Consider the following 19,314-nt stretch of genomic DNA (forward strand, 5'->3'; position numbering starts at 1 on the left):
ACAAAAGCCCACAGGCCCCTGGCCTGGGCACTTACCTCTTTTGGAGCCACTTCCTCTAGTCCCGCCCAGACATGGCGGCCACCATGGTCCGGAGCCTTGGCTTCCTGTGACCCAGGGGCCAGGCAACCCGAGCCCTACACCTTGCCCTGCTCCTTGTTCCCGCCAGCGCCTGGCCAAACTCTTGACCACCCGGAACCCCGACCCCTGTGAGAGGCCTTCCCCCTACTCTGCTCTCTGGGAAGGGACAGTGCAGGGTTCTCTGGAGCAGCAAAGCCATTCCGCTTGATGGCAGTATTGTACCACAGATGATGCCAACCTGTCCTTTTTCCCCACCGCCATCCCCCCCACGTCCACTCCCTCCACCCTTCGTTAAGGAAAAAAATGGCCAACCTGTGTCCAATCTAGAAAACAAGCCCAGGCTCACCTGCTTGGCTGCTTGGCCACTCTGAATGTGAGGGTGGGGGGTGCCTCCAAGTCTGGGGCTCCATCCTGCAGGGCCTCCCTCCTCTGGGAAGGGTCCTCCTAGGCTGCCTTCCTGACCAGAAAGCAATGACTCCCCATCCAGGCACCCTAGCAGGGAACCTGAACGTAGCAGCAGCTCTACCTTTAGCACTCCAGGTTCACCTGAGACCTTGAGAAACAAGCAGACATGATCCGAGCAACCCCCAACAAGTGTCCAACAGGACACATTCTCAATGGGGCATGCTCATGAGTCACCTAGGTGCCAGCCTGACCACAGGGTCTCAAGCAGTGGGATGCAAAGGGTAGCCACATGTTCCCTTCATGCTGGTCCCCCTTTCTGCCGCTGTGGTCCCCAGCCAGTGCACCCTCACAATATTCCTGCACCACGAGCACATGCACTTAAGGGCACACTACAGGTACACTCTGACCAACCGGGTAAATTAGTCTGATGATAAGAAAGCACGAAGGGAGAGTAGACCTCCACCCCGTTTTTCTTGCCCAGCTAACAAAACCTGAGAAGTGCTCACTTTGGAAACTACCAGCAGAATCCTACCAAACTACCAGAAACCTGTCAAAACGGATGAGATGTTGGTCCCTGAGCCCCCCTCACTAACTCAGGCCTAAAGGACACAGGAAAAAATGGAGGAGCTGCCTAGTGGGGAAAACTGCCCCAGAATAAAGTAGAGGTGGGCGTGGGAGTGTCTGCCTGTATGTGCCCAGTCATGCACATGCCTCTGCCAGTGCATGCATGTATCTGTGTGCCTGTGCATGTGTTTATGTAGAGTAGGAGTGGGGAATGTCTGTCCTGCATAAGCCTGTGAAATCATTTGGTCTGGCCCAGCCAGACAACTGCAGGAGGGACTTGAAATTCAATAAATCTAGGAGCTTTTTTCATAGCTAATTTTTAAGTCGCTATATGGCCCATGACTGATGCAATAAATATCCAAATGGCCCTTGGCAGAAGGTTCCCCACCCCTGATGTAGAGGAAGGCAGTATAAACCCCAGAGCTTCATAAGTGGGTGATTGGGAAGGCAGGTCATCCAAGTAAGGTCTGTGTATCTTGGAGTGTGAGCCTCTTTGATGGAGCTGCCAGGCACGCCTGATTGACCTTTGGTAGATCTGGGGAAAGAGGCTAGGCCAGATGCCCAGGGCCACATCCAACAGTGCTGAGTCCTTTTGGCAGGCTCTCTACCCTGGTCCATTGACCACCAGCTCTGAAGCAAGCCTGGGATTTAGATGCAGAAACATGGGTCATTCTTTCTGCATGCTCTGAAGACTCACTGGTTCTTAGTGAAGGTTTCCCAGAAAGCTGAAGTCTGTCATGGCAGTGGATGACTTGGAGTTGAATCTGGAACAGAGGGGTGAAACTTCTTGAGATGGCACGGCAGCTGTCATGTCTGTGTTAGGAACTGCTTTGTCAACCCAGGCCTCGAAGGAAGGGGCTACTGCTGTTTCCATATTGACTTATTCCATTTGGGCCTGTGCCTTCTGGACTCTGCTAGGGAGAACCCCCCCAACTCCTGGACACACTGCCCTGAAGTGCTATCCCCCAACCCCCAGTTTCACCACCCCCCACAAAAAACACACCTCCAGTAACCATCTCAAGCCTCTTTGACACTGGGTAGCCAGGCTCAACATCAGATCCCCAGAGCCAGACAGAAGGACATCATGGTTCCCCCTTCCACCCAAGCTGCCAATCACAGCAGCTTTGCAGTGGTCTTTGACCAGGCTGCATGGAAGCCAAGAGGCTTCCAGGGCCCTAAGCTTGCCTGGTGCTGAATGTCCTCTTGCTCTGAGTGGAAGGAGCCAAATGCCCACAGCCCCTGCTTGTAGCTCCTGGGCTCCATCTGGGAGGGATGCCTCTGCTACTTCAGCCCAGACATGGAGGCCACAAGGTTCCCAATGCCTGTCTTCCTATGCTGGACCTGCCAGTTACCAGGTGCATGTGACTTAGCCCACACATCCCCGGAGACTGGTAAAGCTTTGGAACTTTGTGGAGGATAGGCGGGTACAGAGTCCTGCCTACACCTCTGAGTACACAGCCTTGTGGCTCCAAACCCAGAAAGAACAATGCAAGGCTCATGGGATCCACAAACGAGTTCCACTTGATGGCAGTATTGCACCAGAAATGACAACCTGTCCTCCTCAAGTCCTCTCCCTCCACCCTTTGCTGAAGAAAAAACGCCAACCCTTGATCAACCTTGCTCCAATGTGTAGGCTGACCTTGTTGGCCAATTTTGGGGGCAAACACCTGCTTCTAGGGCTCCATGGAGCACAGCCTCATTCCTGGTGGGTCCTTTTAGCCTGCCTTGGTGATTAAATGCAACAGTTCTTCATAGAGGCACCTAGAAGTGGACCTGATCCTATGCGAACTTACTCAGACACACTACCTCTGAGCTCCAGCTCTGGGCAGCAGCTTGAAAAGAACCTAGAATGTTAGGAGAGAAACTAACTTGCCTGGAATGAGGGCTAGAGCTGGGGGGGCAGATTTCTCCCAGACAGAAGAGCTCGCAGAAGCCATTGCTCCTTTGATGAGCACCCCATACACCCACAGAGCCAGCAGGCAGGAGACATATTTGAATCTCCATCAACCTGGCTCACTCTTTTTTTATTTATTTATATATTTTTATTGATTTCAGAGAGAGGAAAGGAGAGGGAGAGAGAGATAGAAACATCAATGATGAGAGAGTCATTGATCGAGCCCGCAACCCGAGCATGTGCCCCAACCAGGAATCGAACCCTGATCGCCTGGATCCTAGGTCGATGCTCAACTGCTGAGCCATGCCTGGCTGGGCCTGGCTCACCCTTTTAACCAGTCCTGGTGATTCCCCGAGACCTTGCCCCTCCCTACTTGCAAGCTCATCCAAGCCTTTTCCAGTGGCCTTGGTATGCAAGTGGCCTCTCTTGCCTCATGGTTAGGACTTTCCTAACATATCTTAAACAAGCAGCAGCTGGCCTCAGCATGCTCCATACCTCTAAATTAGTGGCCCCATGTCTGGCACTAGCAGCAGCCTGCACTGGTTCATAGCTTGGCATCTCCTGGGCAGGTCCGAGCCCAACACAAGTAGCAGCCAGCTATAGATTGCTGTGTAGCTAATTCCAAGTGGCCCTGGGCAGAGCACAGGCAGAAGCTGACTTTGCACCTCATTGGAGTACCCAGAGACAGTGCACCCCATGGTGAGCTTCGACTATGCTGGATTACAACTCTACTAGATCCACGAGTGACACACTCAAGGAACGCACTTGGTGAACACCAAAGCCCCATTGAAGTAAATCCTGCTCCATAGGGGTGTCTCCAGCACAGCAGCTCTTTGGCTGTAGTTGCAACTGGTCCTCACAGCCGATTGGCCTGGGGTCAATTCCTCCTAGTGACACCAACAGCAATCAAGGCCCGACTACAACAGGACAGTGCACACAGCCCACACGGGAACACTTAGAAGGCCCAGTTCAGGTGACTGGGGAGGCTGAGCCACTGGACCCTACAGGACACCTACTACACAGAGCCACTCTACCAATTTCAGGAGACATAGCAGCTCTACTTAATACATAGAAACAAACACCAGAAAGCAGCGAAAATGCAAAGAAAACATGTCACAAAGAAAAGAACAGAAGAAATCTCCAGAGAAAGTACTAAATAAAATGGAGCCAAGCAAGCATTAGATGCAGAATTCAAAATAATGGTTATAAGGATGCTCAAGGATCTTAGTAAGCCTATTAAGGAAACTAGTGAGATCATCAATGACATAAAAAAAAACCCAATCATAAATGAAGGCTACATGAACTGAAATGAAGAATAATTTACAGGGAATTAACAGTAGAGTAGAGGACGCTGAGAATCAAATCAGCAAGTGGGATTATGAGGGAGCAATAAAACACCCAACCAGAAGAGCAAAAAGAAAAGAGTCCAGATATATAAACATAGTGTAAGGAGTCTCTGGGACAACTTCAAGCGGCCCAACATTCGTATTATGGGGATACCATAAGGAGAAGAAAGGAAGCAAGAAATTTAAAACCTATTTGAAAAAATAATGACTGACAACTTCTTTAACCTGGTGAAAGAAAAAGATACACAGTCCAGTAAGTGTAGAGAGTTCCAAACAAGAGGAACCCAAAGAAGCCCACACCAAGACACATCGTAGTTAAAATTCCAAAGCTTAAAGACAAAGAGAGAATCTTAAAAGGAGCAAGAGAAAAACAGTTAGTTACCTACAAGGGAGTACCCATATGACTCAGCTGATTTCTAAACAGAAACTTTGCAGGCCAGAAGGGAGTGTCAAGAAATATTCAAAGTGATGAAAAGCAAGAATTTACAACCAAGATTACTCTACCCAGCAAAGCTATCATTTAGAACTGAAGGTCAGATACAGAGCTTCACAGATACGCAAAAGCTAAAAGAGCTCATTACCACCAGACCAGCACTACATGAAATGTTGAAGGGTCTTCTTTAAGAAGAAGCTAATGAACTAAAGAATCTGACAAACTAAATAGACCCAGAGACATTGACCCATGCAACAGACTGTCATATTTCAGGGGGCAGGGGGCAGGGGGTGGAGGGTGGGAAGAGATTAACCACAGAACTTATATGCCTATATGCATAACCCATGGGCACAGTCAATAATGGAGTGAAGGCCTGGGGAGGGGTTGCAGAGGGTCAAGGGGGGGGGGGAATGGGACACCTGTAATACTTCCAACGATAAAGAGAAATTTTAAAATGTTTTATTAAAGGAAAGGTTCCTCCTCTAGGGAAACTCCATTGAAATCCACCGGGCAGACCCTCGGGCAGCCCCATAAAAGGGGAGGAAGAGAGAGGGGAGACAGGGTCCCTGGACGCACCCGATCCTCCTGCCCACCACCTTTCGGAGCCACAGGAGCGGCTTCCAGGACTGGGACGCAGAAAGCCCAAGGGGATCGGCTTGAAGGCTCTCCCTACACGCAACAGGGCCCAGAACACAGGCAGCCTCACCGAAACTCCAGACCCCGACCGGGCCCGGCCCCCGGGGACGCATGGGCAGCACCCACGTCTGGCCCAGGTCCCACGCTGGGCGCCGGGCAGCCCACTCCCTGCCGGAAGGACGAGGCCCCCCCAACCCGTCCCTCCCCGCCGCGTCCCGCGCACCCCTCCCCCAGCCACGCGCGAAAGGCAAAGGGGACCCACCTGGCTGAGGCCGCGCAGAGGGAATGGCCGGGCGCGCTCTGCTCCTGGCGCAGGGCCCCTGGGACTCCACTATGGCCCCCGCAGCCCCGCCCCAGCGCGGCGGCCACCCCTCCCCCCACCACATTCATTCCGCTCCTCCGGGGGTGGGGACTGCAGGTACCCGGAGGTGCGGAGTCCCTGTTCTGGGTGTTGGCCCCGCCCAGGGGAAGGGTGGGACGACGTCCTACGGTCCCTGGCGCCAGAAGGGGCGGGGAGAGGTGGGCTTGGGAAAGCCGGAGGGTCCACTGCCTTTTCCTCGGGAGAACCCATTCGTCCCGGCAAACCGTGAATGTGATGGGACAATAGCACGGGAAACTGACCCTTCAACAGTCGCAAACTGGGGGGGGACTGTTTAAAGAATAATACTTTGAAAGGATGTTACAAGTTCGCCTCATTCATATGCCTGAGATAATCCAGACTTTCACTGTTCCTCCTCCGGTGAGAGGCAGATTCCCAAGAGCAGGCGCTCCCAGCGCGCCCTCGCTCCTGCTCCTTCCCGAGGGCCTGCTGGGGAGCCCGCGCCGGGCTGCGTTTTCCCGGGGCGGCTGCGCGGCGTCCGCACCGCCTCGGTGGGGGGCGGGGGACGTGCTGGGTCCGAAGGAGTCAGAGCGACTCGCAGGGTTCTCCCGCCCCACTGGTGCCTGGATTGACTTCTTCCTTCCTATTGAAAAAGTTACGCGCTCCTCTTTCAAAGTCAGGTTCACCTGAGGGAGACACGTGTCGTGTCGTGTCGCGCCGTGTCCTGCAGGGAGGGGACGGGAGACAGCAGCACAACGGGCCTGCCCGCCGCCCCTCACTCAGAATTCCCGGCCCCATTCCACCCGCCACAAAGGACCCGCGCAGGCCCCGGTTTCCGCAGACCACGTGCTGTCCCGCTCCTCCAGCCCTGGGCTCAGGCTCTGACTCAGCTCTTTTCTCACCCATTCCCGCGCAGTTCGGGCAGAGGTGGGTGGGGTTTCCCGGGCCGGAGGGAGGAGGACAGTGAGGACCCTGAAGTGCCTTGTCCTGGCCAGGAAGCTGCCTTTTGCATTTCAGGTCAACACGGGAAATCTCACAAAACGCTGCCGCCTTCAACTCCTAGGGGGTGAAGGGAGGGCTTCATGCTCTGCCACAGCCCCCCCACCTGGTGGAGTGGAAAGTGCAAGAGCCTTCACCTCCTCCAGGTGGAGTTAGCTGCCCAATCCCTGGGCCCTGGACCTAGGCTGCCCCCCTGGATTCCTTGGTGTTTCTGGCCCTGCACTTTAGGGAGCAGTGGCCACTTCCCATGCAGAGATCCAAATCATAGCCTTTTCTCTGTCTCCATTCCCTGGACAATCACAGATTCAATAACTACTCATTGTGCCAGGAAACTGAGGTCTAAATGGCTTTGCCGTTGTGAAGGAGGGCGGCACAGGATGGATTCACCCAGGGGCGCCCGCGTTGCAAATCCATTGTTCTCTCCTTGCAAACAGCCGATGAGCCCGCCAAAGAGACGCTCAACATCAGTAGCCATGGGAAATAAGAAATCACGGGACAGCTAACATAAAAATGGAAAATAATACATGTGATCAGCATGTGGAGAAATGGGAGCGGGGATTCACTGCTGGTGAAAATGTTCTGTGGTGCTCGGACAATGTCGTCGTTACAAAAAGTTAGACACGGGGGGACCACAGGATCTGCAGTCCGCTCCTAGGCCTATAGCTCAGGGGACTGAAAACAGACATTCAAACAGAAGCTTATACATGAATGTTTATGGCAGCATTATTCAAAAGCCAAAAGGGAAAACAACCCAATTGCCCATCACCTGACAAATGTGTACACTGAATGTGCCATATCCACACCGTGGACTTTTATTTAGGTAAAATATGGAATAAAGTACTGACACGTGCCAAAACATGATGATACATGAAAAAAGCCAGACACCAAAGAGCACTGTAAGATTTAATTCACATGAAATGTCTGCAAGGGTCAAAGCTATGGAGAGAAAGTCAGTTAGTGTTTGCCAGGGGCTAGGGAGAGGGGCATGCTGGGAGGAAAACGTTTCCTCCACTGTCTCAGGTTCAAAGGGCTAGGGTCCTGCAATTAATTAAAGTAAATTAAGAGGAGAAAGTTTATTTATTATGTGGGAGTTTCAGATGAAGAGGCTTCCTAAGGAGCTAGACATAGAGGTTCACATACCAGCTTCACAAGGGGTTTGCTGGACTAGGACTTCAAAGGAGGGAAGGATCCGATGAGGCCTGTTTGCTCAATCTCTTGGAATGTTCTAATGTCCAAGATCAAGCCCCCTAATTGAGTTCCCCCAAAGTTGGGGGTGGGTTGGCAGCAGTCTCTTATAAAGCTCTGCTCTAGTCAGGTAAGGGAAGCTCAGAAAAGGCTTATTTTCGCCCCTGCTGTAGCTCAGAGGCTTTCACTTTGAAGTGTCTTTTATACTCTTCAGGTGGGTGATCAGTCCCATCAGGAGAATGGGGATGACTGATGATAAGCATGGACTTTCTTTTGGTGGTGAAAACGTCCTACAATTTCCTGTGGTAATGGGTGCACATGTTTATGGATTTACTAAAGAATAGTGACTTGTACACCTCATCTTTTAAATTTATTTTTTCAATTACAGTTTGCATTCCATATGATTTTGTATTCTGACTTGCATACTTTAATATGGTGACTTGTGTGATATGTGAATAGCGTATCAGTAATTAAAGTGTAAACCAGCACATGACTTCCATAAAATTCAGGGAAAAGGTGAGCAGAAATTTTACAGCATGGGTAAATCAACGTAAGAATTCTGTAACCATTCGATCAATCTTCACATCACGACAAATGCGAGCAAGAGATATCATGCGCTTCTGATATGATGTAATCAAAGGACAAAGCATTAAGTAGGACATGTTCTTGCCAAAGCAATTGAGCCTGTATCTACCCCAGGACATTGTGTTTCTAATGGAACACGGCTGGCACAAGGATGCCTACGGGGCCACCCAGAATGTGAGTAATCCTACAGGGCCAACAATCCAGTCCTTTCGTCAAAGGAACTGCAAAGAAAACGAGGGGAGGGGCTGTTACCGATTACAAGAGGACGAAGTTATATTTCAGCCAATTCTGTGTATGAAACTTGTTTAGATCCTAATAAGAACAAATGAAGTTGAAGAGACATCTATAGATGAAGCACATTCATCACACAGGGACGTTTTCATGTTAAATTACAATTAGGGAATAATTGTCATGTTTGGCAGATGTAATGATGGTAGTTTGGTGATGTTTTTTCAAAGCCCTACTTGTTAGCGTTTATGGTCCAGTAGAACATGGGTAGAAAATAACTTCTGTGCATTCATTTGTGCCTGAAGTCATCGGATATCTGGCATATGCTTTGAAATATGCCAGCAACAAGTACAATTAAAAGTCATTGACTAAATGTTGAGTGTTATTGAAGACGGCTGATACGTAGATTGTCGTTATATTGTTTACAATGATCCATGTTAAAGAGCTAAGAAGATTCACAAAAACAACGGTGGCAACCAAAACAGATAAAGTACCCCTATTTTGGGTGTTATTGAGACTATGGGTGAAAATATCAACTAAGAGAGTTGATTATGGTCACATTTACAGAGCTGTAATTGGTTGTGTCTCCATTTAGGGCTGGAGACAGGTGATTCTTCTTTTAAGTATTGTAGAAATATTTGACTGCTTAAAGTGCAGTGTACAGTATCTATTTTTAATGACCCCTTTTACAAATATGTTAATATGCGGAATAAAAGTCTGAAAGATGTACAGTGTACAATTAACAGGGTCACCTCTGGAAATGGCCTGATAATCATGGCTGGTGGGAAAAGGTGACTTCCATTATGTGCTGACTACCTAATATGGCCAGGCACTGTTCTGTATGCTGGAAATACATCCATGAACGAGACAAAAAGTACCTGCTCGGGTGGGCTCACATTCCTGTGGGGGAGGCTGAAAAATAAGACACGAATATCATGAGAGAGAGTGACACGTGCTCTGCAGCGAACCAGAGCGGGGGTGGAGCAGGGCCTGGGGAAGGTGTGGGGATCTGCACCTTCAGGTGGCTTGTGCAGCACAGGTCCCACTGAGAAGGTGAAATAAAGACCTAAAGGAAATGAGGGGAAGGGGGAGTCCTGTGGAGAGCTGGGGATGAAAGTTGCAACGAGAGGGAATATCCTGCGCTTCTTACTGATGTTGTTACTCTGTTAAATCTTTGAGCCCACTGGTAAATAGTCATTTCCCTGCCAGGTTGGTTTGATGCAAGGGGTGCCCTGCTGCTGTTGTATTTGGTGGTATGGAATCAGCCAGGTTTAAGGCCAGAGTTACCTTGGTGGTTTATATAGTTAGGATATGGCTTAAGACCTTTGCCACTTTGAATAAATTGAGGCTCTAGCCACACATACTAGGCCTATGTCTCTATAAAATGTATCTTTTTGGAATACATGTGGAAATTGGTCCTTGCATAGCTTGCTAAGTGGCTCTGCCCAGTTTTGCAAGCTGTTCATAGCTACTTGAGCGTCAGTGGTGTACAAAACCCAACTGTCGCTTAGCACCCAGGGCCAGGACAGGACGTTCCTGTCTCACTGGAATCACTGAGTTCCGAGAACATTTCTGTATCCCTGGATGTGGGGCTAACAGGTTCCTTATTTCATTAACCTCAGGGAGAGTAGCTAAAGGGAGCAGAAAGGCTGAGCAGTATGTATGGCCACAAGCCTGAACCCCAGCAACTTACTGGGTGATGTCACTACATGGTCACAGTTGATGACATCACAATGGGTCTGGCAGAATACAGCCTGGACCATCTTTAGGCTTAGGCTCATTTCTTCCCAGGGTGTGCAGTGGCTGGAGGGGTCTCTTCTACAGACCTAGGACAAGACTGGTGATTTTATTCTTTTAAAATGATGATCTTTACTTAGAGATGTTGATTTGTATCTGTGGCAAAGCTATTCACAATACTTTCTTTCCTTTTCAGGCCCCAGTTTCGTAAGAAAACTGGAGAGTGTGTTCCAGAGCTCCTGTGACAGTGTCATGGGCTAGACCCAGAGTTCAAGCACAGACGAACATCTGATCCTGATCTCACACTTCTCTTAGGTATGTAACACAACTCTCAGTTGTACTTTGATTCTGCGTAACCCCCTCTGGACAACAGGCTCCCTTTTTTTTCTTTTAAATTTTTTTTTTTATTGATTTTAAGAGAGAGGAAGGGAGGGGTGGGGAGACAGAGAGAGAGAGAGAGAGAGAGAGAGAGAGAACATCAATGTGTGAGAGAAACATTGATCCGTTTGCCTTCTGTACGTGTCCTGACCAGGGATCGCACCTGCAGCCTGGGGATGTGCCTTGACCGAGAATCGAACCCACCACCTTTTTGGTGCATGGGACGATGTTCCAACCAACTGAGCCACACCGGTCAGGGCAACAGGCTCCTTTTGCAAGGTAGGTCTCTCAGTGAGCTTCCTCTGTTAGGATCCGGCTCGGCGCTGTGTCTGTGCATACTCCATTGCTGTAATTGTTCATTATGATGATCGTGAGAATTCTGCCTGTGCTCTCAGAAATATTAGCCCATTTACAAGTTCCAGCACCCCTGAATTCAGTTCAAACTCAAAGCCCAGAGAGGCCATTATTTTACTAGAAGTGACTTCACACATCTAATAGGTATAGATGATATCTCTCAATTTTACTCTGTGTTGTATCCCCTTGATTTTTACAAGCGTGACTTTCTGAAATGTTTTCATCCACTTTATACTGGTGCCAGGGAGTTTGGTAGAAATCATGTGTCCATTAATCTCCGGCAAGTATTACAGCTATGTTCTTAGTGCCCAAGATTGAGCCAAGGGAGACAGAAAGGGTCGTTTCAGTAACCTGACGCCTTTTGAAGCTATCCGAATAGCCTGATATTTTCACAAACCCTAGAACTAGGAAAGCATTCCAGGGGATCCTGTTTGTCCCCCTGATTGCTGAGGAGAGGACCTTCTGTCTCTTTACACTTTGACTTATCTTGGAGATAATCCAGGTTTCTATCATTCCAGAAATTATGGAATATCACTGAAGTTACTTCAGGATTTCCTTACTTTTTCTGTTGCTTGAATAAATTCTAAGATTTTGAGTATTACATGTTTGCATGAAGTCAGTTTTGTTGGTGAAAGACATTGCATGCTTTTTGATTAATACACCTTTTATATTGAAAGTTCTTGTTTTAAGGAGCACATTCAAAATTCCCTTTGAGAATCTTAGAATCCACTCATTTGGGGCTGTTGTCACCACATATAAGAATGGGGCAAATGATAGTTATTTATCCATCACAGCTTTCTGTACACATATATTTTAGGAAAAGGAGCACTGGAAAATAATAATAACAAAGAAATTTCAGTGTGCGATGATTTTTCTCACCCCAAGTTTAAATTTAAACAAAAGGATGGCCCTGGCCAGTGTGTCTCAATTGGTTAGGTGTTGAAGGGTGCACCAGATGATTGCTGGTTGTATTGCCTGTTGGGCACATGCCCGGGGTGTGGGCTTGATCCCCTGTGTCAGGCATACCAGTGGCAGCCCACTGATGTTATGCTCTCACATCAATGTTTCTCTTTCTCTCTCTCTCTCTTGTTCTGTCTCTAAAAATCAATAAAAATATTTAAACAAACAAACAAAACCAAAAGGATGTGTGTTCTTCCAGTGGCTCCCTGCCAGTATAAATTAGTTCAAAGAAGTCATAAAAAGAAGTCTCAGCTTTGTCACTAATTGGCTGTGGCTTTAAGTAAGTCGCTTACATACGTTTGGATCTTAGTTTCTCCATCATTCAGGATAGGATAAGGTTAGCAGACTTCTGAGCTGACCTCTTCCAGGTCACATATTTCAAATTTTGGCCATTCTGATTCTATGTGTGGTTACAGATTATTTAGCTAATTTAAATCACAGGTAGAAAGTTTGAGTGGCTCTCTGCAAATGTACCAGTGAAGCATTTTCAGAAGGAAGTTGTGGACAGTGTGCTTGTGTAGGCACCAAGCCAGAATGCAACACAACACCTGGAGAAGATAACCTTAGGGAGTGAGGTGAGTGTGGATTAGAGGAATCTTAGTGTAGATAACAGTCGACCTGCACAAGCTTGCATTGCAGGATCTCCATCTTCTTGGTGAGCTAGCAAATAAGTTCATTTACTGTTCCTGAAGCTCTTCGGGGGTTCGAAATTTAAATAGACTAGAAAAGTTTTGGATCAGCCACTGGGATATTTTCCAGGTAGGGAGGGATCAATGAATGAGTAAGTGGTAGTTCAGGTCTCACCCCAAACACTCTCATTGCCCAGATTGCTCGCCTGCTCTTTCCTCAAACTTGAATATGAGTGACATTTTAAAATTTCCAGGCCCGGCCGGGCGTGGCTCAGCGGTTGAGCATCGACCTAGGATCCAGGCAATTGGGGTTCGATTCCCGGTCAGGGCACATGCCCATGTTGCAGGCTTGATCCCCAGATGGGGGCATGCAGGAGGCAGCCGATCAATGACTCTCTCATCATTGATGTTTCTATCTCTCGTTCTCCCTCTTCTTTCCTCTCTGTGAAATCAAAAAAGATATATTTAAAAAAAAATTTTCCAAAGTTCAGATCTACTCTGTGGAGTAATGTTTATTGGCAGTGAAAGTAGTTTTGGTTGTTCCACAAACTCTAAAGACAATTCTAGATAGGAAGATAAACCAGTTTTAGAAACAGAAGTAGCATCATCCAGACGGGTGTACAACCTTCTAAAATGACTCGAAAAGACGTTAACAACAATCAAACAATATATAAATACAGTCTTTCTATAGCTGGGCTGGATGGTGTCCATTCTAAAACTTTAGGCTTGTTTGGACCTGTTTAGAGTCCTGGCTGCTTGACTAAAGTGGGGCTGGACCAGGTCATAATTGTAGAATGTCTACCATCCAGATGTTCTCTTAACACTGCATCTTAAGTGCTCACAGTCCCACCTTGAACATTTTATACAGGTGTCCTGGTTAGCCATCTCAAGGACAATGCATTTATGGCAAATACATCATTTTGGTGTCTGATTTTGTAGAGCACCTCTTAGGGCATGGTAGACACTTCACTGTGTAGGAAAAAGATTTTAGTTCGTGTGAATGCGCATCATTTGAGCATTCTAGAACTATAGTCTCTTATCCAGGTTAAATCTAGTTAAGTTGAACTGCTTGATAGGTTTTTAAAAAATTAATAGACTTTTTAGAAATAGGTATTTCTGATATACTCCTCCCCCACTCCCAGTTTCCTTTATTATTACCATATTGAATCAGTGAGATACATTTGTTACAATTAATGGGCTCATTTAATACATTATAATGAACTAAAGTCCATAGTTGACATTATTGTTCTTTGTGTTGTAAATTCTCTGGGTTTAACAAGTATATGATGACATGTATCTTCCATTATAGTATCATACACAGCAGTTTTACTTCCCTAAAAATCCTCTGTGTTCTACTGACTTATTCATCTCTCTCCCCTACCTTGAACCCCTCATGGCCACTGACCTTTGAACTTTCTGCATAGGCTTGCCTTTTCCAGAATGTTACATAGTTGGGATTCTACAGCACATAGCCTTTGCAGATTGGTTTCTAACACTTAGCAATATGCATTTAAGGTTTCCCCGTGTGTTGGCAGGATAGCTCATTTCTTTTAATACTGCTTTCTTTTAATCCATTGTGTGGATGTGCCACAGTTTGTTTATCCGTGCACTTATTGGAGGGCATCTTATTTTTAGGTCTCATTTTGTAATTCATTCAACTTAAAGCTTTTGGTATAAAACATTAAAAAATGATATTGATTTCTAAGATCTACATTTCAACAGAAAAACAGTAAAAATGTTTATGATAAATTAAGAAAAATTCCTTGGTTCATCCATTTTTTGCTTTTTCTTCTCCAGGAGTGAAAATGGGTTTGTTTGCCTTTGGTAGGGACATACTTTTCATTACAACCCCTGTCACCACCAGCACTGGCTTCATTCCCACATGGGTATTTGTCAGGAGAATCATCACGACTGAGGGGTTGAGATTTAATGCTCTACTTTGTATATAATATTGTTTGAAGCTTTTGTAAAACTATTATTAGGTGTACATTAATGGTGGTGATCATTGCAGGAACATGAAGCATTCAAAGTCTGAAACTAAGCTCAAGCCAAGATCCACAAAAAGGAAGAAAAGGTCAAAGAGCCTGGAACAGCTTTCCAGCAGTGTTGAGCTCAGGTACTAAACTAGACATATATTCTCATCACGGTGAGTTCTACGGTAGAAAATTGTTTTGTTAGATGGAAGGAAAATGCAAACAGAAGCAGACTTCCTGGCAGTTTAGCATCTTAGCTTAAATGGCTCCACAGATTTGATTTTCCAGGACAATAAAAATTTTCCTGTGTGGAAAAGACTCAAGCATTAGTTTCTTAAGCTTTCTTCAAAGCTTTGTGAGAGAATATATTACACCTGCAAAACTATTTTTGAGAGGAAATGTTCATGATGTGAATAATTGGGTTTACATTATTTCCTTTCAAAAAGAAACTCCTCACCCAGCCAGTGTGGCTTGGTGGTGAAGTCTCCACCCATGAACCTGGAGACTGTGGTTCGATTGTCGGTCAGGGCACATGCCCGGGTTGCGGGCTCCATCCCCAGCGAGGGGCGTGCAGGAGGCAGCCGATCAGCGACTCTCTCATCATTGGTGTTTCTATCTCTCTGTCCCTCTCCCTTCCTCTCTCCGAAATCAATAAGAACTTATTTAAAAAAGAAAATCCTCATTTTAATGGTTCCCCAAAGCCCTCTGCAGACCTTTGTGAATCTCAACTACTTTCATTTAATACCCTATAAACTTTATATAGCCACCTTTGACAAAGGCTCCCTTGTATACTTAAAATCTTGATCAGAGTGTCTGAACTTTACAACTGTTATGTAGTCTCCACAAGACAACTCATGTTTAGAAGGACTATGCAGAAAGTGAAGATTGTATCTTAACATAGTAGATGCTCAATAGGTATTTTTTTCTTTAATTGTTCTGTTTCCACCATTCTACCAAAAATTATGTCAAAAGTTACCAGTGAACTCCAAATGACCCAGTCTAGTGGCCTTTTCCTAGCCTCATTCTCTTTTACTCTATTTGATAATTTCTTTTAATTTCATTTTTTTCTGTCCTCCAGCTTCTCTTTTCCCATCTCTGAGAATTCAGTTACTCTCCCTTTCACCCTCCCTGTGGGGCATTTCCCAAGGTTCTGTCCTCAGCTCACAACAAATGACATACATTCATGAGGAGGTAGTCAGCTATAGGAAGGGAACTAATTTTGCATAAGAACTGCATTAAAACCTTACTCATGTTTCGCACTAAGTGCATGATAGAGTAATTCTTCTTTGTAAATGTTTATCATGAACTATGTGTGTAATTATTTTGGAGTAGTATTTCACAAAGCTTTTATGAGGGTATCAACTGTCCTAGCATTAGAGTGTTAGCAGAAGTAGTCATTGTGTAGCATTTAAAGAGCTTATCAGCCTGGCCAGGCATGGCTCAGTGGTTGAGCATTGATCTAGGATCCAGGAGATTGAGGTTTGGTGCCAGGGTTGCCGGCTCGATCCCCAGATGGGGGCGTGCAGGAGGCAGCTGGTCAATGGCTCTCTCATCATTGATGTTTCTATCTCTCTCTCTCCCTCTCCCTTCCTCTCTCTGAAATCAATAAAGATATATATTTAAAAAGAAATAAAGTCCTTATCAAATACCTGTACAAGTCTTTTTCATGTACTGTGAAGTTTTAGGATGTTGATAAATGAGCAGTGTGTAATCTATGGAAAACACAAACATCTACTGTTATGAATTATTTGCTGCATATTTATTTTATTACAAGAATTTAAATGTTAGATTTACTTATGTTACAGGAGCATGACCCCTCCGATTCCTTTTAAATTTCACGACACGTTCCACTGCATCCATAGGCATATGGAGGGCCATCGCCACCACCACATCTACCAGCGCCACCAGCGCCCAGAGGAGTTGCTCCTCCTGCTCGAACTCCTTTACCTGGAATAAGTGGTAAAGCATTCCACTACCATTACTTTTGTTCAAGTACCTCTTCCTGTGGGATCACCCACTGTCTGTCTATGGAATGAAGCAGAAATAAATGTATAAGCCTGAACTTCATGTCTTGATTCTTGAACTGCATTTACTCGATTCTCCTTTAACAGAATCAACTTTCCAAAAGGAAAACTTTGAGTAGAAGATTTGGCATTTCCTGGCTGTTGGTCATGCAATTGTGAAAAATGCATAGCTGTGTACATAGTGTTAGAGAATATGAGTGCTGACTACTTTTAGGCTATAGGGTTCCCTTTATATATAACTGAAAAGCAAACAAAACTAGTATTTATGCATGCATGCGCTTGTGGTAAAACAGTTTTACAGAAAGCAAGTATTCCTACCTGCCTAATGGGCAGTTTTTAAAAATTTTAAGTACGTAGTTAAGTTGACATTTTGGAAGGGACAATTCTATGACTTTTAACACATGTATATATTCCTGTCACCAGCACTGTAATCAATGTGCAGAACTTTTATGTCACCCCAAAGAATCCCTGTGGGAAGCCGTTGTGGCCCCAGGCACGGAGGAGCTGCCTGGGTGAGCTGCAGATGTGCTCTCCTGCTCCCAGGGAGATGTGGGTGAGCTGCTGTGGCCCCAGGCACAGAGGAGCTGCCTGGGTGAGCTGCAGAAGTGCTCTGCTGCTCCCTGACCCAGACCTTGAGGCACCAAGGCGATACCAATTTAGTTTGCGGCCTTAAATTCTAGAAAGGCTTATTAGGAAGCTGGCCCTGGCCTGAAGGGTTAAGGGACAGTCAAGCTACATACCGAGCCAAGGACTCAATCCTTCCCCAAAAGTTCCCATTAGAAGCGGAGACAAAGATAGTTACCAAGGTCTGAGCTCCTGCAGGAGGCAGGATGTTTACACTGAAGGTGAGTTTGTGCAGCCTGGAGAAAACTACTTTGTATTGGGCAAGGGGAAGGAATGCGGGGCGGGGCGCTATTCCGCAAAAACAACAGCGCCGGTATAAATTGAGCTTGGAAAATAAACTCGGGGCTGCAGCCATCACGAGCTGCAGTCCTCCCAATCCCATCTTTTTTGTGTCTGTCTTTTCTCCATCCTCACCCCTACTCTCAGGACCATTCGACTCTGCCGGCGGGCTCCGGCAAATCCCTGAGTTCTTCAAGTTGTTCCTGTGTCGTCACTCCCCCTTACCCCACCCCTGAGCCCTGGGGGTGACTACTGACCCTTTATTTCCTTCGTGAGCTCCCCATCTTCCTTCCTTTTTCAGTCCACTATCCCCATCATTGAAACTCCATTGGGAATGTGAAATTGATGCTCCCAGCAATATAACTTTTTAGTAAAAGATGTATCTTGGACTTAAGGAGGCCCTGTCCATTGTTTTTGTTCATCTAGGTTAACACACCTTTGAAATAACCACCCTCAAGAAAGTACATAACAAGACTCAATGAATTCAAGAAGATTGAAATTCTATCAAGCATATTTTCTGACCACAATGGCATGAAACTAGACAAACAGAGGAAAAAACCACAAATGTGTGGAGACTGAAAAACAGCCCAGGGCTTCCTTGCAGAGCCATCAGGTGCTGGTTCCTGGGCAGGTAGCTGAGGCTGAGCTGCAGGGTTATGATGGGAGGATGTTAGGTTTCTTTGACAGGTATTTCTCTCAAGTGCAGGCTGGTTTAGGTTTAGTTTTGTGTTGTGGTCTGGGCCACTGGGGCAGCCTCCATTTTGTGGGTACTTATTCACAAATTAACTTTATCAATAGGTACAGCAGGGAGTGTTTGTTGTAGCACAAATTCCCCCTTGGCTGATTAAGAGGAGATCAAGGACTATGTGATTGTCCGTAACAATCCTAACTAATGGGTTTATGCTAGTTTGTCTTTCAGAGGTGAAGTTGTATAACTTAGGAATTTTGCTAGGGTCTGAGGCAAGTTTTGGGCCACGTTTGCCAGTGACGTTATCCCTAACAGGGGAATTGTAACTTACGTAGAGTTTATGAAAACAGTCAGTTATGCCTCTGGGAGTTTCATTTTTTTTTGTTTTAAATAAAGTCCCGTGGACTGCAGTTTGGAGGTTTGTGGGTATTTTTTCCCAGAGAAACAATCCACTGAAGGGACAGTACTTTTAAATATCTAAAAGTGTCTCACAATGCACACCTAAAACTAGTATAATGTATATCAACTGTAAGTGGAAAATAAATTAGTTTTAAAAAGAACAAATACAGAACAATTCCTCTAACAAAAGGGGGGCTCTCAAGTATGCTCAAAATTAAGCCAAACAGGATCATGTGTTTTCTGAAGAGAACGAATTGACTATCGTGGTCGGGAAAGCCTCAATATTGTTGTCTACTTTTGATTGGCTAGGTCTTGCCAATAGTACTACAACAGCCTTAAGAGAAGCATTTTGAGAATCTGAGGGCAAGTTCCATTTTTACAGGGCTGAAGGTCAGGATTAGTGATAGGAGGGAAGCTTAAGTACCAGAAGGGGCCTATAGGAGGGATTCTGCCTCCTGAGATGTTGAAAGGAACTGATACTAAGTTACTGTCAGCAGGGTGTGCGGGAGGACGTCAGATCCAGCAATCAGTTACACTCAGAGCAGTGGCTGTGGCCTGGGCAAGACATAGAGGAGAATTTTGTTTTCCCTTAAGTGG

At 46.2% G+C, this 19,314-nt stretch overlaps 2 long non-coding RNA genes across 7 annotated transcripts in view; one reads left to right on the forward strand and one right to left on the reverse strand.

The window, feature by feature from the left end:
• The window catches only part of LOC107537523 (uncharacterized), a 98,162-nt gene extending 92,478 nt beyond the window's left edge, over positions 1-5,684 (reverse strand). For both annotated transcript variants that reach the window (XR_015716493.1, XR_015716495.1), the window contains exon 1: positions 5,619-5,684. This is a non-coding gene — a long non-coding RNA (uncharacterized LOC107537523). The remainder of the gene's footprint in view (positions 1-5,618) is intronic.
• The window catches only part of LOC148090427 (uncharacterized), a 98,156-nt gene extending 79,961 nt beyond the window's left edge, over positions 1-18,195 (forward strand). For 4 of the 5 annotated variants that reach the window (XR_015716492.1, XR_015716489.1, XR_015716490.1 and 1 more), the window contains 4 exons: positions 10,606-10,724; positions 14,742-14,846; positions 16,509-16,662; positions 18,057-18,195. This is a non-coding gene — a long non-coding RNA (uncharacterized LOC148090427). Of the gene's footprint in view, positions 1-10,605; positions 10,725-14,741; positions 14,847-16,508; positions 16,766-18,056 lie in introns of those variants that run through there. The other variant, XR_015716491.1, reaches the window with a different exon arrangement.
• The last annotated feature ends 1,119 nt before the right edge of the window (positions 18,196-19,314 follow it).

This window comes from Miniopterus natalensis, chromosome X (assembly GCF_054644295.1).
Source record: "Miniopterus natalensis isolate mMinNat1 chromosome X, mMinNat1.hap1, whole genome shotgun sequence".
NCBI lineage: Eukaryota > Metazoa > Chordata > Mammalia > Chiroptera > Miniopteridae > Miniopterus > Miniopterus natalensis.